Here is a 5,257-nt window from a genome sequence, read left to right as displayed (position 1 = left end):
TTTAATTGGGGTTGAAAAAGCAGCCAATTCTGATCAGGATTCAAATATTTGTTAATTAAAGTATCATAATTTAGAGATGAAGAGATAAAAAGTATTCATTTCAAAGTTAAATTAAAGAAATAGCCCGTGGGTTTGAAAAACAGTTGACTCATATTTAAATTTCAAAGAGACAGCTGCTTCGGAGGACTTTTTTCCCCTAACTTTGTAGCCTCAACTTGTCCATTGCTGGAACAAGAAAAAAAAAAATTTTCCGATTAAGCTATCAAACTCACTCCAAATCCGACCTAGTTGTTGCTTTTACCCAGCCCTCGGTCCCTTCGTCAAACGATTAGAAATCTTAGCGAAAAATCCCCATTATCGGTACAGGGTGGTGTCGCACATGCTTGTCCGGATTGAGTGGGTGCGTGTGTATACAGGCTGAGAGTGTACACGGCACTCGAGTGGAGGTAAACGCGCGACGAGCCCTCTCGGTGAAAAGTGCGCTCAAGGGCTCGCTGCTGCCGAAAAACCACGTCGGTCCGCGGACGCGTGGCAACCAGCTCTGGAAAGAGGGAATCTGCGGCGTCCCGGGACGGAGAGAGAGATTGGCAGTGTTGAAATCAAAAAGTGCACACATTGCACACGTCCTATTTGCTTTGTGTGGGTAATAGGGCTAGAGACATTGTATCGAATCGGAGAGTCGCGTTGGCCGGATTAAGCGCCGGCTGCGCGGCCTTCCCTTTTTTACATTCGCTTTTTTCGCTATCGCAGCGACAGCAGCTCTTATACTAAGTACGACAATGCCGTGGACTTGGGACTCGAGTGCAGATCGTGTATACTTGTATGTACGATAGAACGGAGATTAAGGGGAGAGATGGATTTTGTTTCAATGGCACATTTTTTTTTCCTCCCTCATTTGCATGATACATAATGTATGCGAAAGCTGCAGACATGTGCGACGCCGAGCTGCTGGTTGTTTGTTACTGATATCATTTGAGCGATATGGAATCTCTTGTTTGCTTTTGAACGAGTCAGATTGCAGAGAAAGTGGCCCAAATAAAGAAAAAATATTGAATTTGGGACGGTAGGTATTTTGTTTCAAAGTCAAGTGGAACAAATCTAACTTACGCGGTAAACGATAGATTATAGATTACAGGAATTTGATCACAATTCTATTGAATATAATTAAACTACCCTCAATTTTTTTTGTAAATTTATAGTAATTCTGAGCCAAAATTTCGTTCGTTGCTCCAAAGATTAAATTGACAATCAAAAATATAGTTAAATGTTTTATTGAAGGTACTTTTCTTTCGTTCAAAAAAGACTGTGTCTCTCTGATCCTATAGCCTATTCTTGTCTACCTATACTTCGGTAACCGTTGTCAACATACATGGAATTCACTGTATGGTGACATTTGACATTGCAATGAATTTCTCACACTTATTAATTTACCCGCAAAACGCGAACGCGAAATAACGAAAAATTAAATTATTTCGGAGTGACTCTGTTGCAACAAAGGAAAAAGTGATCCGTGTAGAGTGAAATCCATCGAGAGAGAGGCTACGGATGAACTCGCGTGTATATGTATATACGTGCGCACACGTCGCGGCTGATCCTGCCATTGTTGTGCAAATCCAACGAAAAGCAAGCCTCGAGCCCCTAATCTGTTTCCTGCAGGGGGGAGGGGATGGTCGTGTACAGTTGTACCGCCACTCGATGCCCTGCATGTGTGTTTATATGCAGGAGAAACTTTTTCCATCCCACCGAGCGAGCGAACGCGCGGCCGGCTCACAATTAATTTCTGGGTGTATAAAAGCCGAGGTCCCACTTATGTGCGGACGCGCACACACGTATTCGGGTGGTCGGACGGGAAAGCTCCGCGCAGATAATAATGTCACGAAAGCATATATATAGAGAGAAGGGGAGAGGGTGCGTGTACGCGTACTTAATGCGCGCGATAATCCGGGATTCTCGACGCTCCGCAGAGCGGTGGAGCTGCTGGAGATCTTGAGATTGGATATTGAAAGTGAGGCTGCTGCTGTTGCTTTAGAGGGGAGGAGGAGTTGGGCCGAGCCGAGGGAAGGGGAGTGTATTTATTGGTTGATTTATTAGAGGGGTGAAACCTTTTTTTTCTTGTTTTGAGTGGTGCGGCATGTTTAGTTTTTTTTTTTTTTTTTTTTTTTTTTTTTTTTTTTTTTTTTTCCTAAAAAAATTGGGTGATCTGGTTTTAATGCGACTGAAATATGTTATAACATGCGTATTTATGGGAGAGAGTGAACAAATTTTGCTTCAAAGCTCGGATTACTTGATAAAACCTTTTGAGTTTTTGAAAAATTTTTGACATTACTGATAGATACGTGAAAAAAAATGTCAATCAAAATAAACAATTTTTATTATTGATTAATTGCATAAGCTCAAGTATTCATGATATGCACTGGTTAGTTTTGACAATAGAAAAACTAAATGTTTCATCAAACCCTCGTTTTTTAAAATTCTATTATTATTGTTATCATTATTATTCTTTTTTTTTTAAAAGTTAATAATTTTATTTCAGGTTTTGTATACATTTTTCAAGCATGGCAGAAAATAAAAAAGTAGAATTAATGGTTTTGTAATGAGTAAAATAAAAATTTTTACAAGGTTAAAAAAAAAAAAACAAATAGAAAAACTAAATTATCAAAGTTAATGTAAAGTAAGAAATTAAAGTTATTAAACTTTTATTTATTGAAAAAAATCAAAACGAGATAAAAATAAAGCGCAGAAAAAAAAGACACAGGCAAAAAAGAGAATCGTCATAAGGAGTAAAGGATGGAGAGAGACGAGAGGTATTCTTTTTTAGAGACCGGAAGGGGAGCCTCACAGTCTTCCTTTCATCCTTTATCGCAATGGAGCAAACATACTATTGACACAGCTTCGACATTGAGTTGTTCTATATATATGGCCACGCGTGTATATGCTCGTATACATACAAGAGAGTAGGCGAACTGAAAGAAGATTGATTTCGTAGGGAGTCTCTCTTTTTTTTTTCTTTCAATTCATTATTTGCACAGTGAGTGAGTTGGTTTGATTATGCACGAGAGCGAGCCAAGTAGGGGACATTGATCATCATCGATACGATTGCCGATGAATATTGTGTGTCTGTTTCGTGCGCATGTATGGCGGGGATTACTTTCCACTATCTCGAGGTCTGCTGTTTTCATTTTCTTTCTCCCTCTCTCAGTCCAATGAATGTTGTTATTTAGAATTTTATCTCTTTTTTTTATGTATATTTTTTAAAAAGTTTTGTGACAATCGTACTAAGTATAACACGAATTAATCAAAATCTGTTAAAAAAAATTAAAGGGGAGAAAAAATAGATGAAAGAAAGAAGAAAAAAAAACAGAAATATATTTAAGAATTTTTTTATTTTTTTTTATTTTCAATTACATTATTTCAAGTGCATTATAGCACAAAAATTGTAGATTTTCGTAGGTATTAAATTTGCACTGTTACAAAATTATTACTATTTCAGCTGTGATACATGTAACTAATACAGTTTATCATTTACATGAGTATTCAAATAAAACGTATGAATGTGAGGGAACATTCATTTCATTTAATATTGAACAATTTATTTCTAATTTTTTCCCCCTATTACTTCTCTCTCTCTTTCTCTCTCTCTCTGTTACAGTTTTATTTTCAATTTCAATTTCTCGTTTCAAATAGGAAAAAGAGAGAATGCGCTCAATAACTCAACATTTTACAAGAGCTTCACATCCAATATAAAGAGCTAATACAAAATTCTCAATTTTCATCCTAAAATTACCTAAGTAATTGTTTGGAACTTGCCAAGAATTTCTTAGTTACATCTTCTTTTACTAATTAATGTTGTCAGTTGATAGTTCAGGTTGTTTTAGTGTCTTTAAGTAACACAAAAATCCAAGTTTCACGTTGATCGAATAGTAATAAGATTTTTTGAAAGCTTTACCTCGAATTTATTTTACATATATTTTTTACACCTGTTCCCCTAAAATTAAGATAACAAAGTGATTCTATCAAATAGATAATCAAGTTACGAAGTTACTGTTTTATTAGTAATCTGTGGTTACATTTGTTTTCACTATACCTTTTTATACAATTATTTTTTCGATTTGCCTCGAGTACTAAACCAACACCTGCCTTATTTTTGATGAATGTCAAAGAGACACAGCGTATGCTTCTAATGAAAAGACCTTTTATCAAAATCACAATTAGTGCCAGGACAAAAGTATACAATTTGTATGTACCAACTTGGACACTGGACAGCCAAAAGATAAAGACAAAAAAAGAAAAATAAGCGAGAGGCGTCCCTGAAAAACGAAAGCCAGAGACACAGCGAGCAAGGAAGAAGGAAGACACCAGAGACAATACAGCAAAGAGCTGCGGTCAAGTTGAATCAAATTTAAGAGAATGACTCGTCTTGTTATTTTTCAGCTGGGACACAAAAGCCTTTTGAATCTCGTTGCTTCGAGAGGAAGAGAAGGACCGTTTGAGGGTGTTTAACCTCCTATACATTTACTTTTTTATTCTGCACTATATTATATTAATGTATATCTACGTATGTGGACAAGATCATTCGTGAGATGGACCAAATACACGTGTTACGTTCGTGGAAAATTTTTTCAATTTTTTTTTTCAAGTGAATATTGGTGCTCTGGTGATACTTATTATCAGACTTTTTTTTTATCTCTAGAGTTTGAATAAAATATAAGTAGGTGTAACATATCATTTTTTTAGTCAAACAATCTAATAAGCTTGACTCTGGTTGTCAGTATTACTAACGACTTGTACAACATGTGTTAAAAACAAACGCGTATCAAATTACTGGGAATTTGTTTCATATGATTTCATAATTATGAAAAAAATTAACCAAAAACCTCACTCCTCAAATTTTAATTCAAGAATCGTACATTTTTCTTAAATTCAATATTAATCTATCAAGTAAAACTATACTCTTGAGACCAAATTCGTTAGATCTCTCACCTCTGTCGGCAACTAATTTTTTTTTGCTTGTTCATCCCCATTGTCTTCTTGTTTCTGCCCCACTCATCGACTTTGATATACTTATTCGTCTGTGTGAATTCTTTATATGGATGAGTAAATTTTTACGGTACTTTTTTCTGTTACATTTCGACACACTGATGACCCTGACAATTTCAATATATAATAGGCAAACTGTACGTTGACTATGTAAATCCAAGAACCCTATACACATTTCATTTAAAACAGATAAATAATATCACGTGTGCTAAAAATTTAA

This window comes from Copidosoma floridanum, unplaced genomic scaffold (assembly GCF_036245765.1).
Source record: "Copidosoma floridanum isolate Cflo_tuat_1 unplaced genomic scaffold, Cflo_Japanese_pri ptg000006l, whole genome shotgun sequence".
NCBI lineage: Eukaryota > Metazoa > Arthropoda > Insecta > Hymenoptera > Encyrtidae > Copidosoma > Copidosoma floridanum.
This window is presented reverse-complemented; position numbering follows the sequence as displayed.